The 13746-nt window shown below is 42.3% G+C and overlaps 1 protein-coding gene across 1 annotated transcript in view; it reads right to left on the bottom strand.

Moving 5' to 3' along the window:
• Positions 1–13746, bottom strand: part of LOC111863813 — a 102874-nt gene that overhangs the window by 41653 nt on the left and 47475 nt on the right. The gene's annotated exons all lie outside the window — the stretch shown is intronic.

Raw genomic sequence — 13746 nt, 5'->3', positions numbered from 1 at the left:
CTGTCTTGGCTCGCTCGGAAGCCGGGATCGTGGGTTCGAATCCTACACAAAGCATGGATATTTGGTGTGTGTATGTATTTATTCTGTGTTTAGGTAGAGGCCATGCGACGAGCTGATCACTCGTCCAAGGAGTCCTACCGTCTGTAACATGATTATGAAAGTGAAAAATCAGAGACCAGGGCCGAAGGGGGCTGTAGAGTCAGTGAAAAAAAAAAAATTAAGATGTCAGCAAGTTGTAAAAATATTGGCTTTGAGGATCTCTCAACATTGATTATAAAGAGTTCTAATTTCTGAAGAAGAAAAAAACGCAATATAATCCGGTATAATTTCGTTTCGACGTTTCAGAGGACACAGTTCCCATGTTCATGATTGAAGAATAAAGCAAACAAGCAACCAGCAAAGTAGATTTCGTTTTCCACCGGCTTATTGCTGATTACTTTCTTGGCTTACTCTTCAGCTTTGAAGATGGAAACAGTATTTTCTCCCGAAACGCCATTGAACGTCTACCGGACTACATGGCGTTGCATCCCAGAAGATATTGCTGCTCATTGTTGTTAGAAAATTGCGCCTCAATTTTGAAGATGAAATTGTAGCCCCAATATTACGAGAGTAGTTAGAATAGTTGAAAGATGAATTCACGTGTAGAGAAAGCAGGGTGCCATTACGGAGAGGGGACAGATTTAAATGGCAGAATCGCATTCTTCTGAACCCTCCAACTTTTTTTTTTTTACGTAAGATTTTCTGAGAGAATGCGTTCAGCTTTTCTGCCCTAACAGCAGTACAGATCTCTCCAGCACAGTCTGATGTAATGTCTGTAAAGGAAGGTGTGGTGTAATGTCTCACACAAGCATAATAATATAATATATTAAGAGAAATTTTTGTGGTCTAATTGTCAGAGTTCCTGGCCACAGATCCAGAGGTCCCGGTTTCGATTCCTGGCGCTACCAGATTTTGTTATAAGTAATGGGTCTGGAACAGGGTCCACTCAGCCTAGTGAGGATAATTGAGGAGCTATTTCAAGGAAATAGCGGCTCCGGTCTAGAAAACCGAGATTAACGGCCGTGGGGATCCATTGCGTTGACCACGTGACACCATATATCCGTTAAAGTTAGCAATAACTTCACTCGGTCGGACTAAAGGCCACGGAGTTTGTCTTTTAGATAAATTTTTGTATTACCGTACATTAAAATAATTGTTTTCATTATTATTATTATTGTTGTTTCATGCCCTTCTGTTTTGTTTGTTATTACTGATGTATTCATGGTACGAAACAGCTTTCAGATTGCATCATCATCAGAAATTGACATAGATTTCTGCTTACCATTAGAAAGACGCTAGATTCTGTTCTCAGCATACAATGGGGACCATAAACGGCATGCTGGAAATCTCTTTAAACGCAGATGACTTATTCCCCAAGGCTGAAGGCATGACGCACCATTAAAGCTGTTTTAGACCGCCATGAACTCTCTACCTCTCTAATTGACATCCGGGCTGTTCAGCTGAGCACGTAAATAAATTAACAGAATTTATTAGTATTATTAAGAACATTAGTTGTATTAATTATATTGAGTTAGTGTTATGTTTCTGTTCGAAACATACATTTTCTGTGTTCAGTTGCTTCTCCACTCACTGTCCTTCAACAAGACGTGCTTTTGCTTGCTGCTAATGCACTTTGTAAATGGACAGATATTTCTAGGAGCTTATGCTGAAACACTTAGAAAGCATTAATTAATTTAGCTTGTTTCTTATATGTTTGTTTTGTACCTGTGTTTCTTTTCTTTTTATCGTTGTCTTTTACCCGTGCTTACTCTATATTTGGCCCTCGACTGTTGAACTCAAGAATTGAACAACTGAAGAATTATTTGGAAATATGCATAAGTTCCTTAGTTTTACATGAAATGTGTTGCTATTTAGGGCTTTCACTTATGCTATCTGACCTGGTGTTTTTTGTTATTGGTTTTTCGAGGTAGCTGTAAAATGCAGTCCCCCGAACACGATGTCTTGACGGGCCACATAATTGCTGTTTATTTTCGAATGCTGACATTACGGACACATTTCGGTTGTAAAAGTTGTCTTTCTGCTTAAAAGTAAGAAGGTACCCCTGTAAGAAACCGTGGAGGCTCTTATAGTTGTCAGATGTTGAGGTTCCCACATTTTCTAGACAATCGGCTCATAGATGGCGGTAACGTCAGCCCTACACGCCGGCCGCCCTTTACCCCCAATAACATTCCAAGAACATTCCTGGTACTAATTTCTGTTAGAGGCTGAGTCGACCCCAGTGCCATAGTGCGGCTGGAAGAATTAGGTAATGTGAAAAAATCCAATGACCTCATCGGGACTTGAACCCGCGACCTTCCGGCTTGTAGCATAGTGCCTCAACCAACTACGCTACCGCGTGCCCCCTGTCTTTCTGCTTAGCTCCCAGTTCCATGAAGGTGTATGGGGTAGTGGTTGTATAAAGCCACATTTTCTTGACATCAGCACTAGTTGGCTAGTTTGACGTAAGTGGTCAGCTTCATGTCCCGGCTGCTTTACCCCCGGTACCCATTGGGTAGGAGCCTGGGTGGGCCCCATAACCGGTGTGGACGACGTGGAGAAACTTCTTGACCGTACTGGGGCTAGAATTNACATTGATTATAAAGAGTTATAGTTTCTGAAGAAAAAAAAACGCCATGTAATCCGGTATAATTTCGTTTCGACGTTTCAGAGGACACAGTTCCCATGTTCAAGATTGAAGAATAAAGCCATCAAGCAACCAGCAAAGTAAATTTCGTTTTCCCCCGGCTTATTGCTGATTACTTTCTTGGCTTACTCTTCAGCTTTGAAGATGGAAACAGTATTTTCTCCCGAAACGCCATTGAACGTCTACCGGACTACATGGCGTTGCATCCCAGAAGATATTGCTGCTCATTGTTGTTAGAAAATTGCGCCTCAATTTTGAAGATGAAATTGTAGCCCCAATATTACGAGAGTAGTTAGAATAGTTGAAAGATGAATTCACGTGTAGAGAAAGCAGGGTGCCATTACGGAGAGGGGACAGATTTAAATGGCAGAATCGCATTCTTCTGAACCCTCCAACTTTTTTTTTTTTACGTAAGATTTTCTGAGAGAATGCGTTCAGCTTTTCTGCCCTAACAGCAGTACAGATCTCTCCAGCACAGTCTGATGTAATGTCTGTAAAGGAAGGTGTGGTGTAATGTCTCACACAAGCATAATAATATAATATATTAAGAGAAATTTTTGTGGTCTAATTGTCAGAGTTCCTGGCCACAGATCCAGAGGTCCCGGTTTCGATTCCTGGCGCTACCAGATTTTGTTATAAGTAATGGGTCTGGAACAGGGTCCACTCAGCCTAGTGAGGATAATTGAGGAGCTATTTCAAGGAAATAGCGGCTCCGGTCTAGAAAACCGAGATTAACGGCCGTGGGGATCCATTGCGTTGACCACGTGACACCATATATCCGTTAAAGTTAGCAATAACTTCACTCGGTCGGACTAAAGGCCACGGAGTTTGTCTTTTAGATAAATTTTTGTATTACCGTACATTAAAATAATTGTTTTCATTATTATTATTATTGTTGTTTCATGCCCTTCTGTTTTGTTTGTTATTACTGATGTATTCATGGTACGAAACAGCTTTCAGATTGCATCATCATCAGAAATTGACATAGATTTCTGCTTACCATTAGAAAGACGCTAGATTCTGTTCTCAGCATACAATGGGGACCATAAACGGCATGCTGGAAATCTCTTTAAACGCAGATGACTTATTCCCCAAGGCTGAAGGCATGACGCACCATTAAAGCTGTTTTAGACCGCCATGAACTCTCTACCTCTCTAATTGACATCCGGGCTGTTCAGCTGAGCACGTAAATAAATTAACAGAATTTATTAGTATTATTAAGAACATTAGTTGTATTAATTATATTGAGTTAGTGTTATGTTTCTGTTCGAAACATACATTTTCTGTGTTCAGTTGCTTCTCCACTCACTGTCCTTCAACAAGACGTGCTTTTGCTTGCTGCTAATGCACTTTGTAAATGGACAGATATTTCTAGGAGCTTATGCTGAAACACTTAGAAAGCATTAATTAATTTAGCCTGTTTCTTATATGTTTGTTTTGTACCTGTGTTTCTTTTCTTTTTATCGTTGTCTTTTACCCGTGCTTACTCTATATTTGGCCCTCGACTGTTGAACTCAAGAATTGAACAACTGAAGAATTATTTGGAAATATGCATAAGTTCCTTAGTTTTACATGAAATGTGTTGCTATTTAGGGCTTTCACTTATGCTATCTGACCTGGTGTTTTTTGTTATTGGTTTTTCGAGGTAGCTGTAAAATGCAGTCCCCCGAACACGATGTCTTGACGGGCCACATAATTGCTGTTTATTTTCGAATGCTGACATTACCGACACATTTCGGTTGTAAAAGTTGTCTTTCTGCTTAAAAGTAAGAAGGTACCCCTGTAAGAAACCGTGGAGGCTCTTATAGTTGTCAGATGTTGAGGTTCCCACATTTTCTAGACAATCGGCTCATAGATGGCGGTAACGTCAGCCCTACACGCCGGCCGCCCTTTACCCCCAATAACATTCCAAGAACATTCCTGGTACTAATTTCTGTTAGAGGCTGAGTCGACCCCAGTGCCATAGTGCGGCTGGAAGAATTAGGTAATGTGAAAAAATCCAATGACCTCATCGGGACTTGAACCCGCGACCTTCCGGCTTGTAGCATAGTGCCTCAACCAACTACGCTACCGCGTGCCCCCTGTCTTTCTGCTTAGCTCCCAGTTCCATGAAGGTGTATGGGGTAGTGGTTGTATAAAGCCACATTTTCTTGACATCAGCACTAGTTGGCTAGTTTGACGTAAGTGGTCAGCTTCATGTCCCGGCTGCTTTACCCCCGGTACCCATTGGGTAGGAGCCTGGGTGGGCCCCATAACCGGTGTAGACGACGTGGAGAAACTTCTTGACCGTACTGGGGCTAGAATTCCGACCTCTCTGTCGTCCGAAGTAGCTAGTCGCTATACCGGCTCATCTATCCACATTTCGAGTATGCAGATCTTAATAGATGCTTGGTTATAAGAGCAAGCCATGCTATAGCTCAGGCGGTTAGTCTCCGGCTTCCAACAGCGGTGGCTACTGTTCGATCCCAGATCGGGTCATATGGGATTTGTGGTGGAAAAATTGGCACTAGAGCAGGTTTTCCCTGAGTATTTCGATCCCCTGCCAATTCACATTCTAGTAACTGTTCCACAGTCATCATCTATCATCCGAGGCTGGTCCAATAGACATATTAGTGGCCGATGTAACAAAAGGATTCAGTCTCACCCCACTTCAAGAAATTAAAAAAAAAATACATATAAGAGAGGTCGAGAGATTTCAGAGTTTCCATGTAAAGAATCAGCCGATGTCCTATCTAGAACAAGAGCGTACTAACTCCATCTGTTATCAGTGTTGTTACATTATACACTGAGGTGTAGATGCTGAGTGAAAGTGGAGTTAGAACATTGGGCGGCATCCTGTCAAGCTTGTTGCCTAAACGAGACGGAGCGGGAAGAGGGGAAGACGGAACTGGCTGCTATGAACTGAACTCTTAGCTGGCTGGAGGCTTAGAGAGAGCGGCTTGGAGCTCTTTTGTGTGTTGTTTGAAAGCTTCGGCATTCTTCTCTCATAAGTCCTACTTCACTTCCCGCTTGCTGTCTGCGTACGTGTTCGCACAGGATGCCTACGAAACGTGGTCACTTTTCTTGATTCAAATCACTTATCTATTTATTTTCTTGCTGTCTTAAGAGCCTAATGGCCAATTAAAAATAAGGACGAATTAATGAAAATAAACGTAGGAAAAAATAAAAGAGACAAAAGAAGGAAATTAATAACATTTAAAAAAATAATAGTAATAATTCGATTCATCCGGTCTATAAAACTGAGATTAACTTCTNCGAGATTAACGGCCGTGGGGATCCATTGCGTTGACCACGTGACACCATATATCCGTTAAAGTTAGCAATAACTTCACTCGGTCGGACTAAAGGCCACGGAGTTTGTCTTTTAGATAAATTTTTGTATTACCGTACATTAAAATAATTGTTTTCATTATTATTATTATTGTTGTTTCATGCCCTTCTGTTTTGTTTGTTATTACTGATGTATTCATGGTACGAAACAGCTTTCAGATTGCATCATCATCAGAAATTGACATAGATTTCTGCTTACCATTAGAAAGACGCTAGATTCTGTTCTCAGCATACAATGGGGACCATAAACGGCATGCTGGAAATCTCTTTAAACGCAGATGACTTATTCCCCAAGGCTGAAGGCATGACGCACCATTAAAGCTGTTTTAGACCGCCATGAACTCTCTACCTCTCTAATTGACATCCGGGCTGTTCAGCTGAGCACGTAAATAAATTAACAGAATTTATTAGTATTATTAAGAACATTAGTTGTATTAATTATATTGAGTTAGTGTTATGTTTCTGTTCGAAACATACATTTTCTGTGTTCAGTTGCTTCTCCACTCACTGTCCTTCAACAAGACGTGCTTTTGCTTGCTGCTAATGCACTTTGTAAATGGACAGATATTTCTAGGAGCTTATGCTGAAACACTTAGAAAGCATTAATTAATTTAGCCTGTTTCTTATATGTTTGTTTTGTACCTGTGTTTCTTTTCTTTTTATCGTTGTCTTTTACCCGTGCTTACTCTATATTTGGCCCTCGACTGTTGAACTCAAGAATTGAACAACTGAAGAATTATTTGGAAATATGCATAAGTTCCTTAGTTTTACATGAAATGTGTTGCTATTTAGGGCTTTCACTTATGCTATCTGACCTGGTGTTTTTTGTTATTGGTTTTTCGAGGTAGCTGTAAAATGCAGTCCCCCGAACACGATGTCTTGACGGGCCACATAATTGCTGTTTATTTTCGAATGCTGACATTACCGACACATTTCGGTTGTAAAAGTTGTCTTTCTGCTTAAAAGTAAGAAGGTACCCCTGTAAGAAACCGTGGAGGCTCTTATAGTTGTCAGATGTTGAGGTTCCCACATTTTCTAGACAATCGGCTCATAGATGGCGGTAACGTCAGCCCTACACGCCGGCCGCCCTTTACCCCCAATAACATTCCAAGAACATTCCTGGTACTAATTTCTGTTAGAGGCTGAGTCGACCCCAGTGCCATAGTGCGGCTGGAAGAATTAGGTAATGTGAAAAAATCCAATGACCTCATCGGGACTTGAACCCGCGACCTTCCGGCTTGTAGCATAGTGCCTCAACCAACTACGCTACCGCGTGCCCCCTGTCTTTCTGCTTAGCTCCCAGTTCCATGAAGGTGTATGGGGTAGTGGTTGTATAAAGCCACATTTTCTTGACATCAGCACTAGTTGGCTAGTTTGACGTAAGTGGTCAGCTTCATGTCCCGGCTGCTTTACCCCCGGTACCCATTGGGTAGGAGCCTGGGTGGGCCCCATAACCGGTGTAGACGACGTGGAGAAACTTCTTGACCGTACTGGGGCTAGAATTCCGACCTCTCTGTCGTCCGAAGTAGCTAGTCGCTATACCGGCTCATCTATCCACATTTCGAGTATGCAGATCTTAATAGATGCTTGGTTATAAGAGCAAGCCATGCTATAGCTCAGGCGGTTAGTCTCCGGCTTCCAACAGCGGTGGCTACTGTTCGATCCCAGATCGGGTCATATGGGATTTGTGGTGGAAAAATTGGCACTAGAGCAGGTTTTCCCTGAGTATTTCGATCCCCTGCCAATTCACATTCTAGTAACTGTTCCACAGTCATCATCTATCATCCGAGGCTGGTCCAATAGACATATTAGTGGCCGATGTAACAAAAGGATTCAGTCTCACCCCACTTCAAGAAATTAAAAAAAAAATACATATAAGAGAGGTCGAGAGATTTCAGAGTTTCCATGTAAAGAATCAGCCGATGTCCTATCTAGAACAAGAGCGTACTAACTCCATCTGTTATCAGTGTTGTTACATTATACACTGAGGTGTAGATGCTGAGTGAAAGTGGAGTTAGAACATTGGGCGGCATCCTGTCAAGCTTGTTGCCTAAACGAGACGGAGCGGGAAGAGGGGAAGACGGAACTGGCTGCTATGAACTGAACTCTTAGCTGGCTGGAGGCTTAGAGAGAGCGGCTTGGAGCTCTTTTGTGTGTTGTTTGAAAGCTTCGGCATTCTTCTCTCATAAGTCCTACTTCACTTCCCGCTTGCTGTCTGCGTACGTGTTCGCACAGGATGCCTACGAAACGTGGTCACTTTTCTTGATTCAAATCACTTATCTATTTATTTTCTTGCTGTCTTAAGAGCCTAATGGCCAATTAAAAATAAGGACGAATTAATGAAAATAAACGTAGGAAAAAATAAAAGAGACAAAAGAAGGAAATTAATAACATTTAAAAAAATAATAGTAATAATTCGATTCATCCGGTCTATAAAACTGAGATTAACTTCTGTGGGGATCCGTTGCGCTGACCACATGACACCCTCTATCCGCAAAAGTTGGCACTAACTTCGCCGAAAAAAGGCGGTCACTCGGTCGACATAGTTCGCTTGCGGACTACAGACCACTGAGTTTGTTTCCCAACCAGTGTGTATCGGCTCTTCGAATTCAACTAACTGCACTAACAGTGAACCTACTAGAAAATAGCGAAGCTACACGTCGACTGAAGAGACACACCCTCCTAACTTTACTAGNATTATTATTATTGTTGTTTCATGCCCTTCTGTTTTGTTTGTTATTACTGATGTATTCATGGTACGAAACAGCTTTCAGATTGCATCATCATCAGAAATTGACATAGATTTCTGCTTACCATTAGAAAGACGCTAGATTCTGTTCTCAGCATACAATGGGGACCATAAACGGCATGCTGGAAATCTCTTTAAACGCAGATGACTTATTCCCCAAGGCTGAAGGCATGACGCACCATTAAAGCTGTTTTAGACCGCCATGAACTCTCTACCTCTCTAATTGACATCCGGGCTGTTCAGCTGAGCACGTAAATAAATTAACAGAATTTATTAGTATTATTAAGAACATTAGTTGTATTAATTATATTGAGTTAGTGTTATGTTTCTGTTCGAAACATACATTTTCTGTGTTCAGTTGCTTCTCCACTCACTGTCCTTCAACAAGACGTGCTTTTGCTTGCTGCTAATGCACTTTGTAAATGGACAGATATTTCTAGGAGCTTATGCTGAAACACTTAGAAAGCATTAATTAATTTAGCTTGTTTCTTATATGTTTGTTTTGTACCTGTGTTTCTTTTCTTTTTATCGTTGTCTTTTACCCGTGCTTACTCTATATTTGGCCCTCGACTGTTGAACTCAAGAATTGAACAACTGAAGAATTATTTGGAAATATGCATAAGTTCCTTAGTTTTACATGAAATGTGTTGCTATTTAGGGCTTTCACTTATGCTATCTGACCTGGTGTTTTTTGTTATTGGTTTTTCGAGGTAGCTGTAAAATGCAGTCCCCCGAACACGATGTCTTGACGGGCCACATAATTGCTGTTTATTTTCGAATGCTGACATTACCGACACATTTCGGTTGTAAAAGTTGTCTTTCTGCTTAAAAGTAAGAAGGTACCCCTGTAAGAAACCGTGGAGGCTCTTATAGTTGTCAGATGTTGAGGTTCCCACATTTTCTAGACAATCGGCTCATAGATGGCGGTAACGTCAGCCCTACACGCCGGCCGCCCTTTACCCCCAATAACATTCCAAGAACATTCCTGGTACTAATTTCTGTTAGAGGCTGAGTCGACCCCAGTGCCATAGTGCGGCTGGAAGAATTAGGTAATGTGAAAAAATCCAATGACCTCATCGGGACTTGAACCCGCGACCTTCCGGCTTGTAGCATAGTGCCTCAACCAACTACGCTACCGCGTGCCCCCTGTCTTTCTGCTTAGCTCCCAGTTCCATGAAGGTGTATGGGGTAGTGGTTGTATAAAGCCACATTTTCTTGACATCAGCACTAGTTGGCTAGTTTGACGTAAGTGGTCAGCTTCATGTCCCGGCTGCTTTACCCCCGGTACCCATTGGGTAGGAGCCTGGGTGGGCCCCATAACCGGTGTAGACGACGTGGAGAAACTTCTTGACCGTACTGGGGCTAGAATTCCGACCTCTCTGTCGTCCGAAGTAGCTAGTCGCTATACCGGCTCATCTATCCACATTTCGAGTATGCAGATCTTAATAGATGCTTGGTTATAAGAGCAAGCCATGCTATAGCTCAGGCGGTTAGTCTCCGGCTTCCAACAGCGGTGGCTACTGTTCGATCCCAGATCGGGTCATATGGGATTTGTGGTGGAAAAATTGGCACTAGAGCAGGTTTTCCCTGAGTATTTCGATCCCCTGCCAATTCACATTCTAGTAACTGTTCCACAGTCATCATCTATCATCCGAGGCTGGTCCAATAGACATATTAGTGGCCGATGTAACAAAAGGATTCAGTCTCACCCCACTTCAAGAAATTAAAAAAAAAATACATATAAGAGAGGTCGAGAGATTTCAGAGTTTCCATGTAAAGAATCAGCCGATGTCCTATCTAGAACAAGAGCGTACTAACTCCATCTGTTATCAGTGTTGTTACATTATACACTGAGGTGTAGATGCTGAGTGAAAGTGGAGTTAGAACATTGGGCGGCATCCTGTCAAGCTTGTTGCCTAAACGAGACGGAGCGGGAAGAGGGGAAGACGGAACTGGCTGCTATGAACTGAACTCTTAGCTGGCTGGAGGCTTAGAGAGAGCGGCTTGGAGCTCTTTTGTGTGTTGTTTGAAAGCTTCGGCATTCTTCTCTCATAAGTCCTACTTCACTTCCCGCTTGCTGTCTGCGTACGTGTTCGCACAGGATGCCTACGAAACGTGGTCACTTTTCTTGATTCAAATCACTTATCTATTTATTTTCTTGCTGTCTTAAGAGCCTAATGGCCAATTAAAAATAAGGACGAATTAATGAAAATAAACGTAGGAAAAAATAAAAGAGACAAAAGAAGGAAATTAATAACATTTAAAAAAATAATAGTAATAATTCGATTCATCCGGTCTATAAAACTGAGATTAACTTCTGTGGGGATCCGTTGCGCTGACCACATGACACCCTCTATCCGCAAAAGTTGGCACTAACTTCGCCGAAAAAAGGCGGTCACTCGGTCGACATAGTTCGCTTGCGGACTACAGACCACTGAGTTTGTTTCCCAACCAGTGTGTATCGGCTCTTCGAATTCAACTAACTGCACTAACAGTGAACCTACTAGAAAATAGCGAAGCTACACGTCGACTGAAGAGACACACCCTCCTAACTTTACTAGACAAACACGAGTGAAGTCCCAAAACAAGAGATGAACAAAAAAAATGTGAGTTACACCACTCACGAGCCAGTACTTATTGAACATACACATTTATTGCAGATTCTGAATATCATATATAACAAATGTGTGAAAGAAAGGTTTTTGCAGTATTTAAGAAGTATGATAATAGTAACCTCAGCCTATTCAGCCTTTGAAATTCTTTTCAACTCGTAAATCATCCCATCATTCGACGCTACGTAGCTTAGATACTGGCAGCGTCTTCGTAAACATCCCACAAAAGAAGATGCTCCCAAGTTCTAACAGGATAACTGAAGCGTAACGCCCCAAAACTCTGTTCTCTGGACTACATGAATATGAGTGAGCCAGGATAACTCAGTTGGTATAGCGATGGGCTACGGGTTCGAAGCCTGGGCTTCGATTCTCGGCAGGGTAAAACATTTTCCTCCAATGTCCTACCCAGTCTCTCATTCATTGGGTACTGCGGGAGCTCTTTCTCTAGGGTTAAAGCAGCGGGAACGTGAGGCTGGCCACTCATATGTGTCCTAGTGACAATGTCAAGAATTGTGTAACTATACCTCCACTCCTAAATACGTCCTCATGGTATGGTGCTTAATTAATTAAGCACGGGAACAATTTTGCCTTACGTTTGAGTACGGAATGTAGTGCATTTAAATAGGACAGGGCGGATTCCTCTCAAGTCCTTTTTCCTTCACCGTAGTTTTCGATCCTAAATAAACTCTGCAACTGATACAGCGTGTTAAATAACTTACGGATCAGCGGCATCATAAAGCAAGTACTGCTACTTTCAAGAATTTATGAAATGGGGACGCAATTTTTGGTTCCGCCTGTTATTTAGTCGTGACTTGTCAAGCGGAGTTTCGGACTGCAGGCTCACGAACTGACAGAAAAATGTTAACCAAGTAACATTATTAGGTGCGCTGGTAGTTGTCTGCGTTCAAAATAGCCATTTTGGATATGGAATGCAACAAGCAAAGGAAACATAATAAACTGAAATTATAGAGCGACATTGGATCGTCAATGCATATCTGACACGTAGTTTGAAAATTGTGTTCCCTTAACAACGTAAGCAAGTCGAAGAGTTCTGTCTTCTGGAATGTACAACTAGCTCTGCTTGCTACTTGCTACCTACAGCATGGCGTTGTATTCCGGAAGATAAAACTCTTCATAACCGCAGATACGAGAACCTCATATTCTACTTCAACCAGTTCGTGCGCAAATAATCGTAGAATTAAATGAAAGATTCTAATTTTTTGTCTTCCATTTTATTAATAATGTATCTGGAATAAAGGGTGAAGCCTGAAGGTTGCTTTTTCTTTTCCTTGGCACTACAGCCCCAGTGGGCCTAGGCCTACCTCCATGAACTCCGTTCACTTCGGTTTTTCTAGATCTTACACATACGGTAGGACTCCTTGGGCGAGTGATCAGCTCGTTGCAAGGCCTCTACCTGTAGACAAACACAGAAAAACGCACACAAACATCCATGCCCTGGGTGGGATTCGAACCCACGATCCCGGCTTCCGAGCGAGTGAAGACAGTGCATGCCTTAGACCGCTCGGCTACCGTGACCGGCAGTGTATAAGAATATATATAAGAATTCAGTTCGTACCTCAGAGGAAACAGATCCGAACCCACGATCCCGGCTTCCGAGCGAGTGAAGACAGTGCATGCCTTAGACCGCTCGGCTACCGTGACCGGCAGTGTATAAGAATATATATAAGAATTCAGTTCGTACCTCAGAGGAAACAGATCCGAACCCACGATCCCGGCTTCCGAGCGAGTGAAGACAGTGCATGCCTTAGACCGCTCGGCTACCGTGACCGGCGAAGGTTGCTCTTAGTTAAAACAAATAGTTTACCTTTAATGAACCAGGGGCCTGGTTGGCGTAGTCGTTATAGCGACTGGCTACGGGCTGGAAGACCGAGGGGTCAGATTTCGAGTCCCGGTGGAGGTAAGAATTAGGTCAGGTCATAGGGGATTTGTGATGGACGAAGTGGCACTGGAGCAGATTTTCTCCCAGTACTTGGGTTTACTTACCAATCCACAATCACCATCATCTATCATCTGGTGCTGGTGCAATAGACCAGTAGTGGTCATAGTACCAAGTGGACTCAGTCTCACCCCAATAATAATAATAATAATAATAATAATAATAATAATTTGTTGCTTCAAACCGCCCTGCTTATTACATATCAGCACGGACCACATCGAAAACACCCCCGTTTCCACGGCAAGTCTATTGTTACGTGCCTATTCGTTTCCTCGGGAATATGTTTACCGATCCGTTCCCTAGAAACGGGTTGCGTAACACCGTTGTTTATTCTCCTGTTGCATAACAACGGCTGTACAGTCTACATTACTGTCAGTCATTCAACTCTCATATACATAATCTGAAGAAAAAGATC

The sequence above is a fragment of the Cryptotermes secundus genome, unplaced genomic scaffold (genome assembly GCF_002891405.2).
Source record: "Cryptotermes secundus unplaced genomic scaffold, Csec_1.0 scaffold1085, whole genome shotgun sequence".
Classification (NCBI taxonomy): domain Eukaryota; kingdom Metazoa; phylum Arthropoda; class Insecta; order Blattodea; family Kalotermitidae; genus Cryptotermes; species Cryptotermes secundus.
Note: the sequence above shows the minus strand (reverse complement) of the source record. Positions and strands in the feature narration are given on the sequence as shown.